At 43.4% G+C, this 22518-nt stretch overlaps 1 long non-coding RNA gene across 1 annotated transcript; it reads right to left on the bottom strand.

The window, feature by feature from the left end:
* Window positions 1–600: 600 nt before the first annotated feature.
* Window positions 601–1978, bottom strand: LOC123446340. The gene is made up of 2 exons (XR_006631321.1): window positions 1340–1978; window positions 601–1242 (listed from the first exon to the last, which is right to left on the bottom strand). It is a non-coding gene; the product is annotated as an uncharacterized LOC123446340 (long non-coding RNA).
* Between the last annotated feature and the right edge of the window lie 20540 nt (window positions 1979–22518).

Raw genomic sequence — 22518 nt, 5'->3', positions numbered from 1 at the left:
TGGCATATTGTGAAACTACACAAAATTCTAAGCATTTTTCATGTATGAAGTTTTAAATCCGATGCACGGTTAATTTGCTATGAATTAAATCATTTTAATATGGCATCACGCCGTAACAATTTTGGTAAGTCCCCACATGCAAATTAAGATTTGGTAATGTTCTGCCTATAAACAATTTTAGAGTTGTTAAACAGCAAAATAAATTTCACCATGGTATTCTACACATTTTTCTAGCGAAGTTACATATATTAAACATTTCAACCGGAGCTACGGTTATTTAGTTATGAGACAAACCATTTTAACATGGCATCTACATAAATTTAATTAAATAGCAAGGTTAAACATTTTAAACATGGATAAAAGTGGCATATTGTGAAACTACACAAAATTCTAAGCATTTTTCATGTATGAAGTTTTAAAACCGATGCATGGTTAATTTGCTATGAATTAAATCATTTTAATATGGCATCACGCAAAGCAATGTGAACAACACGTTTAAATATTTTTAACATGTGTGAAAGTGGAAAAATATTAATCTACACACAATTCTACACATTTTATGTCTATAAAACATTTAAATCCGGTGCACGGTTAATTAAATATGAGCATGCAAAATGGTGATGTTTTCTATAAACTGAATCTCTGGATAAATAGATAAATTTGCACGCCGTAAAAATGTTATCGGGCCTAATCTACGGCCGTGGAGTGGCCCAACATGATAGGGTGTGTGTGCAAAAGGGAAAAAACCCATGGCAAAATACACAAGCGGTTGGAAATCGAACCCATGACCCCATGCAACCAACCATCTCGACTACGGTCATATGCGCGACATAGTAGTAGGTGACCTCCACAAACATTAAAGACAAAGGGGAGTGCGCTCACCATGGGATAAGCCCATGTGGTGAGGAGGCTGAGGCAGGCTGGTTTGATCCGCGAGATGCGCTGGAAAGGTCCACACGGGCGGCACGCGGTCAAAGGCCACGGGCACGACCTGCTCGGTCGTCTCTAGGTTGAAACTGAGGCAAGGCCGACAGTGCAGGGGAGGTTGCGACATGGCATGGCTTCTGGCGACGGGGACCCGTCGGGAATGGGCGTAGGACAGCGGGACGGAGCGAATCCGACGGCTAATAGGTGATGGGGCGCGGTTCCTCATGTGGAAGGAGGGTCTTGGGAGGTCGGCGTTGCTGGGGTCGAGGATGAGCGGGCAACACGGGTCAAAGCTTTGGTCTGCCATGATGGTTCCTGCGGAAGAAAGCGTGAGTGAGAGGAAGCTCGGAGAAAGAGAGATGGGAAGGAGGGGGAGGAATAAGGAGGGGGCGCTATGGATCCGGCCGAGGACCTGAAGTGAACGACCAACAAGGTGATGGCGAGGCGCTCTGACGGCTCTGCTCGCCGACAGAAGATGGAGGCAGAGGCAAGGCCTCAGCGAATCTTGGGGTCGGCAGATCTAGGGGTGGGTGAGGCGCTCCTCCCGTGCGGAAATAGAGACGGGCAGGAGAACGCCAACATCCTTGTGGCGGAGGCGACTCCGCAGCTGGCAGGCTGAGGTCTGCCCTGTGGGCACGCGGACGATGGCCACTTCAGGCTGCCCGACAAGTCCAAGAAGTAGGGGAGCCTACACGCAAGGAGATCGAGGCTTGATTGGCTGCGGTGGTGAGGGGATCGGTGCTAGATGGCTCGGCTGGATCGAGCAGGGTGAGCGCTGGTTGGGTAGCTCGGGATTCCAACGTGACCATGTGGCGGCGGAACAAGGGATTGGACACGGTAGGCTAGGGTTAGGCTAGGAATGGACATACATATATAGTGGGTGAGTTTTGGTAGGGCCTAACTCAGCCCCTGCAATTGTCATCGTACTATCGAGAAATATAGGATAGGGAGTCCAGTTGCAAAACCAATGATGATTTGGGGTATTACGGGGCTGATTGGGACCCAACTGCCACGACCGTATGATTCGGGTTCCACGAGGTCAGAAAGCACAATTGCTCCATACGGTGGTTTTGATAATTGATCACAACATATGCACCATTGGACTAATGAATTTGTCCAAGTACATTTCAGAAAAGTTCAAAGATGCTTTGGCTATAGGATTGTGTGGAGATGCCCCGTTGATGAAGGGAGGAATAGGATTGGCTAAAGCTTCAAGCAAGAAGACTCTTCATCATACACTTCGTGAGAAACCACATTTGAGTCCATAGGAAAGCCAATACTATTAAAAGGGGACGAGGTATTATGATGAATTGGTTGCCCAAGTGCTTAGAGATAGTCACCAAAAATACTCATCCACTCTTCCACAAAATATATGTATCCCAAGCCAAATATGGAAAATCGGTGTCACCAACATTTATCATTCAGCTATACGGATTTTACACTTAGACAGATCCCAGCCAAACCCTACCTTTTTGGTACAACCGTATCTGCATCGGTGCTACCGAGTTTGGGTTACCAACATTGTGTTGCCTCGGTACACAAAATCGTAATTTTCGAGTTTCTATATCGGTGCCACCGAGTTGTGCCATCTGACCGTTAGTCACCTTTTGGGCTGTACCGAGTTGTGTATATCGGTTCCATCGAGATACAAAGTTGCTAACTTTTGAGCAAGTCCTCACCATCGAGTTTGTAACTTCGCTGTCACCGAGTTGGTCAATTAGGGTGTAATGGTTGGAGATGGAGGTTGCCTATATATACATATCCACCTACCTCTCATTCATAGAGGAAGCTCCCAGAACACACTTACACTTGCCAAATCCATTTTTCAGAGAGAGAGCCACCTACTCATGTGCTGAGATAAATAAATTCCATTCCAACCATTTGAACCATGATTTATAGCCTCCCCAAGTTGCTTTCCACAAGATCAATCACTCCTACCCCTGCCAAATCGGAGAGAGACTGATTGAGTGTTGAGGAGACTATTTGTAGAAGCACAAGAGCAAGGAGTTCATCGTTCTACGACATCTATTACCTTTTGGAGGGTGGTGCCTCCTAGATTTGTTAGGTGTCGCTTGGGAGCCTACTACTTCATGTTGTGCAGTTGAACCAAGATGCTTGTAAGGGCAAGGAGATCACCTACTTCGTGAAGATCTGCCGTGAGTGAGGCTAGTCATGTGTGGACGGAAGCCATGGTGGAATAGACAAGGCCGCTTCTTCGTGGACCCCTTGTGGGTGGAGCCCTCCATGGACTCCCGCAGCCGTTACCCTCTGTGGGTTGAAGTCTCCACTAATATGGATGTACGATAGCGCCACCTATCAGAACCATCCCAAAAAACATTGTGTCAACCTTTGCGTTTGATCTCCCTACCTTACCTTCTATTTACGCTTGCATGTTTCACTTTCCGCTGCAATACTCTTAGATATGCATGTGTAGGGCATACTTGACTACTCATAGTTGCTAAAACTGGCCCACACTAAAAATTGGGAAAAGGCTAAGTTTTTATCTTATCAAGTAGTCTAATCACCCCCCTCTAGACATACTTTCGATCCTACGAATGGTATTTAGCTTTGGTCTCCATTGCATTGGTTTCACGACCTAGGATAGTATGGCGTCTAGTGAGGGAAATTATCACCGTAGAGGTCCATATTTCGATGGCACTATGTTTGCTAGTTGGAAGCATAAAATGAAAATGCATATTCTAGGTCATAATCCTTCCGTTTGGGGTGTGGTTCGTGTTGGTGTGCAAGGTGATTTCTTTGGAGAAGGGAGAGAACCAGACCATGATGCCACAGCGGAAGAATTGAAGATGCTACAATTCAATGCTCAAGCGTGTGGCATCCTATTAAACTTTTTGTGTTCCGGAGAATTCAACAAAATCAGTCGCCTTGAGAATGCAAAGGAACTTTGGGATACTTTAATTGATATGCATGAAGGCACTAATTCTGTCACAGAATCTAAGTTGGATGTGCTTCAAAGTCAACTTGACAAGTTCAAGATGAAGGATGGTGAAGGAGTCGCTGAGATGTACTCTAGGCTAGCTCTCATCACAAATGAGATTGTCGGCTTAGGAAGCGAAGAGATGACCGACAAATTCATCATCAAGAAGATACTTAAAGCTTTGGATGGAATATACGACACCGTGTGCACATTAATCCAAATGATGCCCAACTACAGATCTCAAGCCTACCGAAGTCAATGGAAGGATTGTTCCTCATGAAATGTCTCTCAAGGACAAAAATGAGTTGCATAACAAGTCAAGCGGTGCTTACAAAGCTTCATTCGATGCTCCCGCTACTTCGAGTGACAACCTTGTTACCAATGAAGAGATCAGCCTCATGTTCGGAAAGTTCAACAAGTTCTACAAGAGTAGAGGCAAAGAGAGAAGCTCAAGCTCAAGATATGATGAGAAGCATTCGTCTAGTCGTGATCGAAACTGTTACAACTGTTGAAAGCCCGTACACTTTTCAAATGAGTGCTCGACTCCCCACAAACGAAGAGAAGAGTCACCTAGAAGACGAAGCTCAAGAGATGAGTCACCTCGCAGAGAGAGAAGGAGTAGAGAAGATCATTATGAACGAAGACACTCCCTGAGAGGTAGCAAATCGTAGAAGGACAAGTACATCAAGAGCAACTCAAGAAGAAGACATCAAGCTCATGTTGGTGATTGGATTTCTGACTCTGAGTATGATAACCAATCCGAGAGAAGCTATCACTCCAACTCTGACTACAATCAAGATGAAGGTGTTACCGACATTGCACTTGTTTCCTCCAACTCCTACAACTTATTTGATTCACCAAATAAAGGGATTGGAAACTGCTTCATGGCAAAAGGTCCCAAGGTATTACACCGCGACTACTTTGACTTTGATAGTGATGAGGATGACTTCTTAGAAGAAGATGACTTGCTCCTTGATAAGACTAGTGATAATATTGAAAATGAACTTAATAATTTCCATGCTAGTCAAGAGAAATCGAATGATGATGATAAGAGAGAGATTGAACGACTAACTAAAGAATTAAAACTCTTAAGTTAGCTCATGAAACTACTCTAGAAGATCATAGAGAGCTTGCAAGAACTCATGAGAAGTTATGCTTCCAGAAGCTAAATTTAGAGCAATAGGATGAGTTCCTAAAAGCAATCAATGATGATCTTCGAAAGATGAGTTCCCGTTATCTAGCCAAACGATTACTCTTGTCTACTTTTGTTCCACAAGTTAAACCTAAGAACACTACTAACTAAGGCAAGCAAGCTTCTTCTTCTAGTAACAACAATGCTAAAGTTAAATCAAATGATATTTTTGCTAGTGGCTCTCTTGATTGCACTAATTATTCTCTTAGCCAAGTTACGTTTGACCAAGAAAACGATTTATTGAAAGGAATTATAGAGAGAGGCGTCTTCAAGAGTCTTGCCGGAAGTAAGCAATTCGAGGAAATTGTGCGCAAGCAAGGAGGCCATCGAAAGAAGTAGGGTGTTGGCTACTTCAACGTCAACGTAGATGTTTGGGAAGAAGGTCCATATACCATTCCCAAGTTTGGTCCTCAAGAGGAGAAGTATGATCCTACTCCTCCCAAGGGAACAAGCTCACAAGATGGCCTTCTACCACAAAATAACAAGGGCAAGGGAAAGCTTCAAGAGGACATTGACTCATTTGAAGAAGATCCCCAAGACAAGGTTGAGTGGGTTCCCAAGGACACTTCTAGTACTACCTCATCTAGTGCTTTCACAACTCCAAGGATTCCCAACAGGGTGATGTGGGTCCCGAAGAGGAAGAACAAGAAAGTTCTTGAGGGGTGACTCCGCCAATGAAATTCACTCCCATTCATTTTGGCAAGAACTATATGCAATCAACCTCAACCAAATGCAATAGTTCAAGGAGTCACACATTCCCTCAAAGGTGAGCAAGGGACAATGTAATTAAAGCATCTTTGGACATCACCTCCCATGTATTTCACTCCATGTCCATAGATATCCTTTTGTTTGTTCGTTTTGCTTTGGTACTAACCCATGTAGGTGAGAAGAGTAAGAAACAACAAGGATTTCTCCCAACTCAAGATGAACTTCATCAACAATTAGCATCCACCACTACTTCACCTACTTGAAGTCTTCTACGACAAAACCCAAGGTTAGTTGATCCCTCTTAGGGGGGATGTCACAAATAGGGGGAGCTTTTACTCTAAGACTTGAGTACAAGCATCTCCTAAATGATATGAACACATTCATGCATTATGTAAAAGTGGTAACCCCACTCGTGCTTAATCGATGAGTATGACCTATGATCAAGTATTCTTACTTGACTCCTAAGTCAATATACTCATATATAGATGACTTCTTCATTGCCAAAGTGCTTTATATATGCTAGGATGTTTGTGCATGTTCATCATGATTTCATTGGACATCTTATTGTGTGAGCATGTTGGTGTGTGCTACCTCTGGAGCTTGCGTTGGTTTTTCCCTTGAAGAGGAAAGGGTGATGCAGCAAAGTAGCAGTAAGTATTTCCCTCAGTTTGAGAACCAAGGTATCAATCCAGTAGGAGTATCAAGACAAGTCTCCAAAGTACATGCGCAAAAACAGCAAACTTGCACCCAACGCTACAAAGGGGTTGTCAATCCCTTCACGATTGATTGCAAGGTGAGATATGAAGGCGGAAAGTGCAACAAAGTAAAAGTGTAAGGCTGAAAATATGATGTGGAGTAGACCCGGGGGCCATAGTGTTCACTAGAGGCTTCTTTCAAGATAGCAAATATTACAGTGGGTGAAGGAATTACTGTCGAGCAATTGATAGAACCGCGCAAAGTCATGACGATATCTAAGGCAATGATCATACATATAGGCATCACATCCGAGAGAAGTAGATCGATACTTTCTGCATCTACTGCTGTTACTCCACACATCGACCGCTATCCAGCATGCATCTAGTGTATTGAGTTCATGACAAACAGAGTAACGCCTTAAGCAAGATGACATGATCTAGAGGGATAAATTCATGTAATAGATATAAACCCCATCTTTTTACCCTTGATGGCAACAACACGATGCGTGCCTCGCTACCCCTTCTGTCACTAGGTGAGGTCACCGCACGGTAAGAACCCAAAACCAAGCACTTCTCCCATTGCAAGAACTGTAGATCAAGTTGGCCAAACGAAACCCACAACTCGAAGAGAATTACAAGGATATGAAATCATGCATATAAGAGATCAGAAGAAACTCAAATAAGATTCATAGATAATCTGATCATAAATCCACAATTCACCGGATCTCGACAAACACACCGCAAAATAGGATTACATCGGATAGATCTCCATGAAGATCATGGAGAACTTTGTATTGAAGATCCAAGAGAGAGAGAAGAAGCCATCTAGCTACTAGCTATGGACCCGATGGTCTGTGGTGAACTACTCACGCATCATCGGAGAGGCAATGGTGTTGATGAAGAAGCCCTCCGTGTCCGAATCCCCCCTCCGGTAGGGCACCAGAACGTGCCCTAGATGGGATCTTGCGGAGACAGAAGCTGTCGGTGGCGGAAAAGTATTTTTGTGGCTCTCTCCCGTGGTTTCAGATTTTTTGGGGATTTATAGGCGGAAGAAGTAGGGCAAAGAAGCCACGCCCCCCCCCCCCCAGGCCGTGTCTAGGGGGCTTGTGGCCTCCCATGGTGCCCTTTGCCTTGGTTCTCAAGCTCCCTGCGTATCTTCTATTCCGGAAAAAATCTTTTCGGAGGTTTTATTCCGTTTGGACTTCGTTTGATATTCTCCTCTGAAAAAGGTCAAAAACACGGAAAAAACAAGAACTGGCACTTGGCACTGAGTTAATAAGTTAGTCCCAAAAAAAGATATAAGATGCATACAAAACATCCAAAGTTTGACAAGATAATAGCATGGAACCATAAAAAATTATAGATACATTGGAGACGTATAAGTGTGCATATCTTTTCTCATTCGAGGATATCCAATTTTTGATATTTGGCTTTTGATTTATCTTTTTCCAATTGGATAGACAAGAATGCCTAGGACCCTTCTCTAGCTATATATGCTTTCTCGTCTCAAGTTTTATTCATGCTACATCACAAAACTTGAAAAGGCACTTCTCGATTCCTTTGTGTGAGGAGCACCCGGAGTTGCATGACGATAAGGGTTGCCTTCAAAACCTCTTTCTGAATCTCGGTGTAACCAACCAAAAAATCTCGGTTCGACCGATTCTCAAAGTTAATCTAGGTTTTTAATCTCGGTACCACCGATACCGTGATCTCGGCTTCACCGAGTTTCCCTATCAACAGATAGTAGTGGAACTCGGTGGCACCAAAATTTTCATATCGGTGACACAAACAGTGAGGGGTATTTATACCTGAGGACCCGACACTTTGAAATTCTATCTTTAGACATCGTGTTCCCAACCCCAAACTGCCGCACAAGGACCCCTTGGTCGTCGCCTTTGCTTTCCCATGTGCCTTTGCCGTTGGGATTTGTCGCCGCCGATGGAATCTTCGACGCCGTCGTTGCCTAGCGGATTCATCACTCGGCTATGGTATGAATGTTACCCCTTATGCGCTCCCCTATCTGATTCACATGCATTAGGTAATTCCCATTTGCAATCCACTGTGTGAAACTCCTCATCACCACTAGAAAATTCCATAGAATAGAGAATCGATTTTTTTCGATCTGATCTCCCGCTACATGCATCTCGGTGACACCGAGTTGATAAAATCGGTTCCACCGATTTAGTTTTTAGGGTTACAGAGAACCACTTCGGTGAGACCGAGTTGTTCTTTTCGGTTACACCGAAAAGGCTGCCCAAGTCTGTCTTAATGCAAGTGGTCAGTCTCGGTGACTCCAAAAATTTCAACCCGGTGCTATCAAAATACATTTTGCAGCAGATCATACCCAAAGTTTCGAAGTTCGAATTTTGAAAAATTCTGCAATTTTGCACCTGGCTCCCTTGTGATACAGTCACCCCCATATCCAATAGCTTGCCAAAGGCTACCACAAGGAGCAGGAGAAAGCTGAATTCTGATGAAGAAGATTCAGATTTTGTTCCTGTTTATTCTGCTCCCCAGAAGCAGAAAAAGAAGTGTGTTGTCAAGAGAACTGTCTGGAAGGAGTACGCTAAACCTTCTCACATGAGAGCTCTAGAGTCTGCAAGGCAAGGGGTGACACTAACCCTTGAGAGACCTCCTAAGAAGCCAGGTGTGAAGAGAGTCAGGAAGAGAACCATTCATGTCATTGGTAGACAAACTTCCATGTATCTAGACCCAGCAGAAACTGCTATTGTTGAGGAAGAGGAAGAGGAAGTACAAGCTAAGGCCTCCTCCAAAGAAGAAAAAGAAGCTTATGGAAGATGTTATGAAGCCTTCTGATCCAAATCCTTAAGCTCCAAAGAAGCGTGTAGCTCCCAATATAACAACAAAGGACATACCTGCAGCTGCTAAAGAGAAAGACACTGTTTCCATGGCCTTTGCTGCAGAGGAAGATGTTGATAATGCACCTATTCTCATGAAGTTAGGGCCTCATTTGCCACTTCACAATGAGGCTCATGCAATAGATGGAGACATGAAGAAGAGAAGAGATGTAGGGTTGAGGAAGTGAAGAGCGATTTATCCCTATGGTGTGAGGAGAAGGGTTGCAGTTGATCCCAGGTTTCATACAAGAGAACAACAATACTTCTATGAGACAGTTCTGTATGACAAATGTCCAGCAGCCACTGACATGAGATATGTATACTGGAATTACATCAAAGCCAATGAAGATTTATTTCCTCATGTGAGAGAGAACTTCAATCTTGTTGACATTCAAGATTTTGTTCGCACAGAGATGCCTACTTGGAATGATGAAATGATTATGCGATTCTATTCAACAATTCATTTCTATTCAATTGACGCAATTGTCTGGATGACTGGTGCCATAGATATGAGGCCACAATTGAAGAATGGGCTACTATCATTGGTGCTCCAAAGTTAGAAGCAGAGGACTTGGATGTGTATTCAGAACCTAAGAAGAATCCCAACTCCATGGCCAATATGTACAAGCCAGTGCGAAGTGACTTCCTACCATCTCACAAGCTTTGGACTGTCTATTTCTTGCAAGCTGGAATAACAACTACCGACACTATCTTGAGGCATACCCTGATGCCCAAATCAGGTGATGACACAACGATTAGAGGCTATTCCATCAATATGCTGCAACATTTAGACACCCACATTCGCTTCAAAGTCATGGATTTGATTGCTGAGACTATGAGGAGAACTTCTACAGATTAGAAGAGACCTTGTAGATATGCAACATACATTCAGATGCTCATCAATGCCAAGATTGGAAAGCATGAATATCAGCTTGATCGTCCTCATTTGCCAATTTAGCCGGAGTTCGAGGATAATGAAGTTGTGATGGTTGACACTCATCCAAGCTGAGCTACAGCTAGAGAGGCTACAAAGGCAATAGCTGTAGAGGCCGCTAAGAATGTTCCAGTTCCCCCACCCCAGCTAAAAACCAGAGATGAACATATATAGTTCTTGGTCAGCACCATCCGAGGGATGGAGAAAAATATTTCTAAGATTCTGCTAAACCAGAAGAGCCTAGAGAGGATCGTGGAAACAAAGTTCCATGACCTGAATGTGAAGGTTACGGAGTTGACCACCACAGTTAAGCTGCTTCAGCATGAAGTTGACTCAATGCAGATTCCACGCTCACATGATGAAGATGATGATGATGATGATTCACCTCTTCGTACTACCACACGTTTCTCGACCCAGACCATGTTAGCAGCTGTGCCGGTACCGTAAGATAGACCGTCTTCATCAGCTCAAGCTTCAAGCTCCTGCTCCACCACCTCAAGTGTCTACACCTCTAGCTCCTGCTCCAGCGACATCAGCCGAAGCCTTCGTCTATGCTCTCTTGTCTACTCCAACATCCACTATCGGAGTAGATCATGCCCAGAGAGACGGTTAGAGTAGACCTTCGAACTTTTTGGTTCTTGTTGCCAAAGGGGGAGAAGCGTATAGATCAATAGGGCTTCGAGAGAGGGAGAGCTTTTAACTTTATTTTCTCTTGTTTGATTTTTAAAACTTGATTTGGTCTTTTGCATGAAACTATCGATTTAGATGTGTGTCTGATCATACACTTTGATTGTTTGATGCTACTATGTTATTACCTTTGATCTATCTATATCATGATCATTCACTTGTTTTTTGGTGCTATGTGCATTGCTATTCATTGTTATCTCTTATGTGCACCACCAAGTTGTATGTCACATGGAAGAGTAACCCATTTCCTAATCGATTGTGCATTTGCATTCAAACACAAATTTAAAATAATGCACAAATTTAGGGGGAGCTCTTGCTTTTCACATACCTCACAAAGTGTTGATGCTAATCATTGATTATATCTTCTGTCAAAGCTTTGATCCATATGTTGTCATCAATTACCAAAAAGGGGGAGATTTGAAAGCACAATAGCTCCCTAAGGTGTCTTGGTAATTAATCACAACATATGCATCATTGGACTAATGAATTTATCCTAGTACATTTCAGAAAAGTTCAAAGATGCTTTAGCTATAGGATTGTGTGGAGATGCCCCTTTGATTAAGGAAGGAATAGGATTGGCTAAAGCTTCAGGAAAGAAGACTCTTCATCTTACACTTTATTTGAGTCCATAGGAAAGCCAATACTATTAAAAGGAGATGTGGTATTATGATGTATTGGTTGCTCAAGTGCTTAGAGATAGCCACCAAAAATACTCGGCCACTCTTCCACAAAATGTATGTGTCCCAAGCCAAATATGGAAAATCGATGCCACCAACATTTATCACTCGACCATACCAATTTTACACTCAGACACATCCCATCAAAACCCTACATTTTCGGTACAACTGAATCTGCATTGGTGCTACCAAGTTTGGGTGACCAACAGTCTGTTGCCTCGGTACACAAAATTGAAATTTCCGAGTTTCTGTATCGGTGCCACCAAGTTATGTCATCTGACTGTTAGTTACCTTTTTGGTTCTACCGAGTTGTGTATACCGATTCCACCGAGATTCAAAGTTGCTACCTTTTGAGAAAGTTGGTGCCTATATATACCCCTACACTTACCTGTCATTCATAGAGGAAGCACTCAGAACACACTTACACTTGCCAAATCCATTTTTCTGAGAGAGAGCCACCTACTCATGTGTTGATATCAAGGGATTCCATTCCAACCATTTGAACCTTAAGTTCTAGCCTCCCCAGGTTGCTTTCCGCAAGATCAATCTCTCCTACCCCTGCCAAATCTAAGAGCGAGTGATTGAGTGTTGAGGAGACTATATTTAGAAGCACAAGAGCAAGGAGTTCATCATTCTACCACATCTATTACCTTTTGGACGGTGGTGCCTCCTAGATTGATTAGGTGTCTCTTGGGATCCTCCTACTTCGTATTGTGGAGTTGAACCAATATGTTTGTAATGGCAAGGAGGTCGGCTACTTCGTGAAGCTCTACCGTGAGTGAGGCTAGTCATGTGTGGACGGAAGACGTAGTAGAATAGACAAAGCCGCTTCTTCGTGGACCCCTTGAGGGTGGAGTCCTCCGTGGACTCTCGCACCTGTAACCCTCCATGGGTTGAAGTCTCCACTAACATGGATGTAGGATAGCACCACCTATCGGAACCATGCCAAAAATCGTTGTGTCAACCTTTGCATTTTATCTCTTTACCTTACCCTCTACGTGCACTTGCATGTTTTACTTTCCACTGCAATACTCTTAGATATGCATGTGTAGGGTGTACTTGACTAGTTGTAGTTGGTAAAACTGGCCCACACTAAAAATTGGGAAAAGGCTAAGTTTTTATCTTGTCAAGTAGTCTAATCACCCCCTCTAGACATACTTTCGAACCTACAATGTCTTTGGGATAGGTTGCGCATAGGGTCTATGCATAGTGTAGAGGTGCTAGGTATAGAAGAGAGGGAAAATGGGCAGCCCGACATCATATTTTTAAACGCCGAAAATGTGTAATGTTTGACCAACTATGGTGCCGTCATAGGTTTACCAGTTCGGGCTATCAAACGGACTCTAACTGCGACAAAAATTGGTAGGCGGTCTACCTACACGAAAATAAGACTGCACACCAACTTTCAACCCAACCCGAGAAATTTTTAAACACACTTGTAAAAATAACATTTTAATGATGCCACGGGCGTGTGCATGTGTAGTTGGTATCAAAACGGTCATCAACAAAAATGGAGAGAACCGACAACTAATAACGGATGAAAAATTTGAAAACTAACGACACAGAGTGCCGATGCAATGCGGATGACGTGATGATGAATGTGACAACCAAATAAATCACACGACGATGAAGAAATAAAAAGGGAATCTTTTGGAGTGTAGGTTCCGGGCTGTTACAATATCTTTGTTGAAGGCCAAACCTGCAAAATTGGTGCCACCAACCATTTCCATTTGGCCCTACTAATTTACCACTTGATAGAACCTATGTCAAACCCTACCATCTCGGTACCACCAACTTTCACATCGGTGACACTGAAATTCAGTGACCAACTTTCCGTTGAGAAGATTTCGAGAATTGGAATTTCCAAGTTTGAAATTGGTCTCACCGAGATTTGGAAACTAGTCTAGGTCATCGTATCGGTACCACCGAGATTCCTATATCGGTCTCATCGAGAATTCAAAAGTTGGCACATTTAGTGCAACTCGGTACCATCGAGATTCATTTTGGTGTCACCGAGTTGGGCAATAATGTTATAACGGTTAGATTTTGGGGGATGCCTATATATACCCCTCCACCTACCTCTCATTCGTAGAAGAAGCACTCAGAACACGCTTGCACTTGCGAGATCCATTTTTGTGAGAGACAACCACCTACTCATGTGTTAAGATCAAGAGATTCCATTCCAACCATTTGAACCTTGATTTTTCGCCTCCCAAGTTGCTTTCCACAAGATCAATCTCTCCTACCCCTGCCTAATCTGAGAGAGAGTGATTGAGTGTCGAGGAGACTATCTTTAGAAGCACAAGAGCAAGGAGTTCATCGTTCTACCACATCTATTACCTTTTGGAGGGTGGTGCCTCCTAGATTGGTTAGGTGTCGCTTGGAAGCCTCCTACTTCGTGTTGTGGAGTTGAACCAAGATGTTTGTAAGGGCAAGGAGATCGCCTACTTCGTGAAGATCTACCATGAGTGAGGCTAGTCCTATGTGTACGGAAGCGGTGGTGGAATAGACAAAGCCGCTTCTTCATGGACCCCTTGTGGCTAGATCCCTCTGTGGACTCTTGCAGCCATTACCCTCTATTGGTGGAAGTCTCCACTAGCATGGACGATAGAGCCACCTATGGGAACCATGCCAAAAATCGCCATGTCAAACTTTGCGTTTGATCTCCCTACCTTAGCATGTACTTTACATTTGCATGTCTTACTTTCCACTGCTATACTCTTAGATGTCCATGTGTAGGGTGTACTTGACTAGTCATAATTGCTAAACTGGACCACAACTAAAATTTGGAAATGCTAAGTTTTTATCTTGTCAAGTAGTCTAATCACACCCCTCTAGACATATTTTCTATCCTATACATATCTCCAACAAGCTCCCACTTGCACTACAGTCAATCAAATATACATTGAATGCCCATAGCTCTAACATGCCCCTCATGCTTGGATTGTAGAAGCGGTTTAGTCAACGGATTTGCAACATTTCCATTTGTGTGAATCTTGCACAAATTATTGTCACCATTGTGTACAAGCTTTTGTGGTGTTGTCTCGGCTCCTTGGCCTGTGCGATGGCACCTGAATTATCACAATAAAGCTCCAACGGTATAGACCAGCCCGGGAATACACCAAGATCCTCCAGGAACTATTGAATCCAAACACCTTCCTTTAGGTACATCTCTTTAGTTCTTTTCATGTACTTCAAGATAGTTTTCACCGCTGCCCAATGACTCTCACCTCGATCGGCCTGGTATCTGCTTGTTAAGCTTATTGCATAGGCAACATCAGGTCGTGTACATACCATGACATACATGATGGATCCTATTGCCGAGGCATGCGGAATCCTACTCATTCGATTTCGGTCATCAGAAGTCGTAGGACTCTGAGTCTTGCTAGCCTTATACCATGTGAGATGGACAATAACCGTTTCTCAGCCTCACTCATGTTGAACCACTTCAACACTTTGTCTATGTATGTGCTCTGGCTTAAGCCGAGCAGCCTCCTCGATCTATCTCTATAAATCTTGATGCCTAAAGTGTACGTTGCCTCTCCAAGGTCTTTCATTGAAAACTTTCCATTCATTGATTCCTTGACTGAGTTTAGCATGGAAATATCATTTCCGATCAGTAGTATATCATCCACATAGAAGATCAAAAATACTACTGAGCTCCCAGTAGACTTCTTGTATAAACAATAGTCCTCTTCTTTCTTGATGAAACCAAGGCCAACAATGACACCATAAAAACAAATATTCCAACTCCGAGCTGCTTGCCTCAATCCATAAATGGATCTCTTGACATTGCATACTTTACTAGCGTTATTTGGATTGACAAAACCTTCGGGTTGTATCATGTATACATCCTCTGACTAGTATGATCCTTACTGATTTTAGCATCGCTACTAGCGCGTAGGTCTCATCGTAGTCAATTCCTTGAACATGTCCATAACCTTTAGCGACAAGCCGAACTTTGTGGATCTGAACATTTCCATCTGTATCGGTTTTCTTTTTACAGACCCATTTGCAACCAATGGCTACAACGCGAGGCGAAAGATCAATCAAGTCCCAGACTTGATTGTCATCCATGGACTTTAACTCGGATCTCATGGCCTCCAGCCGTGCCTAGGAATCCAGGCTCACCATCTCTTCCGCATACGTGGCTGGCTCTTCGCTTTCTAGAAACAACACATCATACACTGTGCGCAATCTATCCGACCTCTGTGGCTCCGGTGCCATCTCCACTACGGGTTTTCTAACCGACTCTGGTATGTTCTCATCACCACACGATTCGCCCCCGAGTGGCTTTGGAATTTCTTTGATTCGCACCATTCTCCGAGTGGATTACCGACTGAGAAACTCTTTCTCTACAAAAACCCCATTTCGAGCAACAAACACTTTGTTCTCTTCTCGGTTGTAGAAGTTGTATCCCAAGGTTTTCCTCGGATATCCAATGAATATGGAATTATCCGACTTGGCTGTAAGCTTGTCTGACATGAGTCGCTTGAGAAATGTTTCACAACCCCAAATCATTAGAAAAGACAAACTAGGACTCTTCCCAATCCACGTCTTATGTGGTGTCTTGTCTACAGATTTTGATGGTACCTTGATAAGTGTGAAAGCTGCGGTTTCTAGAGCGTATCCCCAGAATGACAAGGGTAAATCCAATTTTCTCATCTTCGATCGGACCATGTCCAACAAGGTTCAATTTCTCTGTTCTGACACGTCGTTTCTGTGCGGTGCACCAGGGTGAGCTAAGGTACTATACCTCGACTTTTCAGATGCTCATCGAACTCATGGCTCATGTACTCACCTCCATGATCCGATTGTAGAAGCTTTATCGTCTTGTCGAGCTGATTTTCAACCTCGCTCTGAAACTCTTCGAACTTTTCAAAAGTTTTTGACTTGTGCCTCAAGAAATATATGTATCCATATCTACTCAAATCGTTGGTAAAAGTAACGAAGTACCGATAGCCACCTATGGCCGTTGTGCTCATTGGACCACACACATCACTGTGTATAAGTTCCAACAACCCAGACGCCCTCTCGCGACTCTTCGCAAAAAGAGACTTAGTCATCTTGCCTAGCAAGCATGATTCGCAAGTCTGGAATGACCCGAAGTCAGACGAAGTTAAGAGTCAATCATCATGGAGGTTCTTCATGCGTTTCATACTAGTGTGTCCAAACCGGCAATGCGAGAACTATGTCAGATTTATCTCATTAGGCTTATGCCTCTTGGCATTCACATTATAGTCTGGTTTCATTTCTATATTCAAAATAAATAGCCCATCTACAATGGTTTCATAGCCATGGAACATCCCATTCAAATAAAATGAACAACCATTGTCTTTTAAATTTAATACATAACCCTGACTCATCAAGCATGAGGCAGGAATAATGTTTCGACTAAGTGCCAAAATAAATCAAGAAGGAAGTTGGAGCTGCATCGTGCCGACATCCAATGCAACAACTCTTGCTTTGTTGCCGACCCTGATGTCAATCTCCCCTTGTGCCACACGCCTAGTTCTTACGAGCCCCTGCTTCGAGTTGCAAATATGAACGACCGATACGGTATCAAATACCCAAGAGCTACTAGGTATGTCAGCAAGGCAAATGTCTATAACATATGTAACAAGTGTACCTTTGCCTCAAGAAGCATCTCCGGCCTTCTTGCCATGCTCAACAAGCCATTTGCTAAAGTTCCTCTTCCAGTGACCAGCTTCCTTGCAATGAAAGCAAATAGTATTTGAGTTCGATCCGGACTTCAGCTCAGCAGCGGAGACAACATTCTCCATGCCCTTTGCCTTACCCTTTTTCTTGGACAAACTCTTCTTGAACTTTGCCGAGTTATGCATCATCAACACTCGATGTGTCCCTTTCTTAATATCCTGCTTTTCCACCTTGAGTATCCCATGCAATTAAGTGAGCTTCTTATCCATGCCATGCATATGATAGTTCGAGATGAACGTCCCATAGCTAGCTGGAAGAGAACCCAGAACTGCATTAGTAGCTAGCTCATCCAAGAGCGGGAAGCCCAACCGATCCAAAGCTTGCACGTATCTGATCATCTTGATCACATGTGGGCTGAGTGGATCACCTTCCTTCAGCTTAAAATCCATCAAGGATTGCCAGATGTTGAACCATTCAATCCTAGCCTGCACCCAAAACATGCTCTTGAGACTCTCGATCATATCGAAAGCTGCAGTATCTTCGAAATGTTGTTGCAAATCGGGCTCCATACAAGCAAACATAAGACAACTCATCTTGTTAGATTCATCAACGAGTTTCTGGTAGGCATTCTTGGTTGTGGCATTAGCATTATAGGCACCTACATCTGGAAGTGGATCCTATAGAACATGTTCTTTTTATCGTGTTTGAGAACAATTTTCAAATTTCTATAACATGTGGTAAAGTTTGTTCCATTCAGTTTATCCTTTTCCAGAATTGATTTCAACGCAAAGTTTTGAGCATGTGGTGTCAATGATCTACAACAGAAAATATGCAGTCGCTATGCAATGTGTTTATGTAGATTAATTCAAGCCTAAAACATAACTACTCCCACTAAATTCGACATCCCTCCACAAACTCTCAGTGATTCAAGATTCGACTAGCACAAGCGTCTAGTGAGCTTTGGCATCACTGCTAGTCAACTTGCCTATCTGGTAAGCAAATACTTGCTAATTGTATACATATACGACTCGTGTCGGTCGGGTAGGTATCTTATATCCCGCCTCCCAACCTTGTTCGCAACAAGGCCCAAAACCGGTTTGATAGCCTTGTCAAGTTAACCTGATGTAGTGCATGTCCGTGTCTGACACAAACCCTCGAGTTGAAGGACACCTAGTAGCACCTCAATTTTATGATCCCACCACTAGACGCACTTGACGTGCGAAGGTGCAACATCCTGGCAATGTGGTTGATATTAACAAAGGATCTTTCTACCATTCTAACATGCATAGAAACAAGAAGCAATATCAATCACATATAAACATAAATATGTGAAATACTATGGCTCCTTCATGGCTGTCCTTCCATGGTCGGCTCCAACTCCGATGACCAAGGCGGAACTCCATCTTTTCCTCACACCAGGACGCCAAAACCTCGAACTTGACCTCTGTCCTCCAACTACTACAACTAGTAATGAATTTACAAAGAATCACAAGTCGAATTGGAGGCCGTTATACAATAAAATGACAGCACTTTGGCTCCTGTCGGCTGACTATCATGACACACTGGTCATGTTAAATTACACACATGCATCACATACATATGAACCATACTATTCACATCAAACATACATGCAAAAAAACGTATGCATATAATCCATTCTACCAGTTTGTGTCATCGTGTACCAAATACACGACGTTGCGCACACGATGGTCTGGATTTATGTTTCACTCTTAACACCGATGGATCTCACCAATCTTATCGATCATCGCAAACCCGATTCAGATTTATGTTTCACTGTTAACCCCGACGGAGGAAACTAACTGGTAGAGGTAAATTGTGTCACGACCTCATCGGTTCCGATTGACAGAAAACATTGCCTCCACGATCTCGATGTGTAGTTGATCTTATCATCCGTGCACATAGCCGATCTCAAGAATGACGATGGATCTCATACGCCGCCTCCACATATAAAATATGCATCCGATCTGAATCCAAAACCACTAGCAGAGGCTCTGATACCGCTGTTGGGTTATATCGTAGGTGCATCACATGCGAATTAAAATTTTCCTACGCGTAGAACATCCAAGAACATGCTACGGAGATGGATCACACATTGTTACCACTAGACGCGCAGTGTCGTGCACTGGAAATAGAGTTGGGGCAGCGCATTCGCGTGGTCCTCTCCTCCTCATCCGATCTCCCTCGAACAACTGGTCGCCAGATCCCACATGCAGGTTTGCTGAAGTGGCACAAGTGCACCGCCTCTAACGGTATCCGCGCGTGCAGGAGGAACACCGTGCGACGGACTGCTAGGTTTGGATCGCACAGTCAGCGGCGGCAAGTGGAGGTGGCTAGGTGAAACACATGCACAACCCTAATGATGTCATTGAAGTGATCAACTGAATAAGAGTGATGCACCTCCACTATATATAGGCATCTGACGCAGGCTCAACTCTTGGGCCTCGCATGGACCCTAAAGCCCATGTGTTCCTTCCCTTAAGCATGCGACCCCTTAGGTTCTCGTTCACTTGGTCACGAGTGAGATCACATCCGACTTGGCTATTTGGTAGCGGCCTCTAGCAAAGGGTGCGACTCCAAGTGTCTCATGAGGCTGGTTAGGCGAACATGTACTTCATACTTCTGTTCCCTTTTCCACATGATATACGTTGTCGTGCTCAAGGCGACATGGTCATCTTGTAGCAGCACAACCTCTTCTCGTTCCGGTGAATCCGACCAACACTTTGGATTATCTCATAATCCATATTGCATGGCCATGCTTTTACAGGTCGGATCACCCGAGGGGCCCATAGTATATCTCTCCTGTTCGGAGGGGCAAATCCCATCTCGCAGCATGGGTCTTGACAAGCCCAAAACCTACCTTTGTAACTACCCAGTCATGGAGTAGCTTTTGGTCGGCCCAAAGCAAGTTTGTCACCATCCCGAGTACATGCGCCAGCTCAGGTCTTAGGACATAGAATGTATGTTTTACTAGAGAGTCACAAATGACCTATCGATGCATCTCGTAGTTGGGTCTATCCAACTTAGACCTTATCTCAACTCATATCTAACTACGTCGAATCCGACCAAATCCTTCTGAGTCCATATTATCTGGCTAGCATCCAATGCTACATTGTCAGTGAGACTGAACCATCCACTATGTCATATGCTAGTCTAACTGGTTGCACATCCACACAACCCTTTCGATTAGGGACCATTTCAGACAATCATCATACGATGCATAGTGTCACAAAAAAGTCACATACTTGTTAATACACATCATTGATAATGTTGAAGGACTATCTTTATTCATAAACACATAGGAAATATCATCATACATGATTGCCTCTAGGGCATATCTCCAACATAATTCTGGACCAAAAGAGGACCCCGTAGCTTCGGTTGGAGAACTAACGATACATGAGGAGACGACAAGGCAACAGGGTGTGCCTAGTGGGGTAGGTGCGCCCTGATGACTTATGGGCGCCACTTGGCTCTCTTTTGACCTAATTCTGCCTCCATAAATTCTCAAAATCATGAAACCAATAGAGAGACACCCTAAACACTTTTTTCGCCGCTGCAAGTTTCTGTTGCGACGGGAGGCCATGTGGAGATCTTTTCCGGTGCCCTGCTGGAGGAGGAATCGATCACGAAGGCCATTTATATCAACCTTTCCACCTCCATGATGATGTGTGATTTGTCCACCACATACCTATGGTTCCATATCTAGTATGTAGATGGCTTCTTCTATCTCTTTGATCTTAATACGAAGTTCAGCATGATTCCCATGGTGATCTATTCTATGTAATCTTATTTACGGTGTGTTTGTTGGGATCTAATGAATTGTGGTTTTATGATCAGATTATTCGTGAATATACATTGAGCATTATCTGAATTCTTGTATGCATGATTATTATAGCTTCGTATTTCTCTCCGATCTGTTAGTTTGGTTTGGCCAACTAGATTGATTTATCTTTAGTCTGAGTGGTGCGTTGTGATGGGTTTAATCTCGCGGTGCTCAATCCTAGTGACATACAGGGAAATGACACATATTGTATTGCTGGCATTAAGGTTAAAATGATGGGGTTTATTCATATTTCTTGAGTTTACTTTGTCTAAATCATGTAATCTCGATCCAAGCATTACTCTCTTTCATACTTAATATTCTAGATGCATGCTCTCGATAGCGGTAGATGAGTGGAGTAATAGTAGTAGATGCACGCAAGAGTCAATCTATTTTTTATGGATGTGATGCCTATATACATGATAATTGCTGTGAATAACATGTCATAACTATGCGCTATCCTGCCAATTTCCCAACAATAATTTGTTTACCCACCATATGCTATGTTAAAGAGAGAAGCCTCTAGCAAAAATATGGCCCCTGGGTCTACTTAAACATAAATAAAGAAATTAAAAATACTTTGGTACCATTTATTTACTGTTATTTACTTATGTTTGTTTCGATCATCTATCTACCACTATTTAATCATTGCAAGTAACGAGTTCAAGGGGTTTAACTACCATCTTGCTTGTGTTGTGTGCAAGCGTTTGGTTTCGTGTGTGTAGGTGCTGCTAAAGGAGGTTTGTGTGATTCTCCTATCGGTTCGATAACCTTGGGTCTCACTGAAGGAAATACTTATCTATACTGTGCTGCATCTCCCCTCCTCTTCGGGGAAAATCCAACGTAGTTTACAAGTGGCATCCATTGTCGGCAAGGATCAAACCTACGTCAACTATTGGCAAAACGTTAAGGATAAATTTCACCAAATGATGCCATACCCATCTGGCCGGACCATGAAGGGCCTTCAAGGGCGTTGGGACACCATCAACAAAGCTTGCACCCGTTGGTTTGTATGCTTGGAGGAAGTGCGGAATGCACCACCAAGTGGTGTCACCATTGATGATTATGTGAACATTTTTTATCTTCATTCCATTAGCCGTGTTCGCATCAAAACGATGAGCTCATACTTGTCTCAATTTTTGCTTGTAGGATTGCATTACCAATGAGTACTACAAGCAAAAAACATCCATTCTCATCATTCAATCTGCAACATTGTTGGGTTTGGCTCCAGGATAGTGAGAAGTGGATGGTGAGGGACAAATAATGCCCACCAAAGAGAGGCGTGAATGGAGGTTTTGGATGATGCTAATAGTGATGATGGAACAAGAGGAGGAAGAAACATGCACAAACCAGATGGAAACAAGAAGGAAAAAAGCAAGAGTGAGAGGACGTATGAAGCAATC

The sequence above is a fragment of the Hordeum vulgare genome, chromosome 4H (assembly GCF_904849725.1).
Source record: "Hordeum vulgare subsp. vulgare chromosome 4H, MorexV3_pseudomolecules_assembly, whole genome shotgun sequence".
NCBI classification, from domain to species: domain Eukaryota; kingdom Viridiplantae; phylum Streptophyta; class Magnoliopsida; order Poales; family Poaceae; genus Hordeum; species Hordeum vulgare.
Note: the sequence above shows the minus strand (reverse complement) of the source record. Positions and strands in the feature narration are given on the sequence as shown.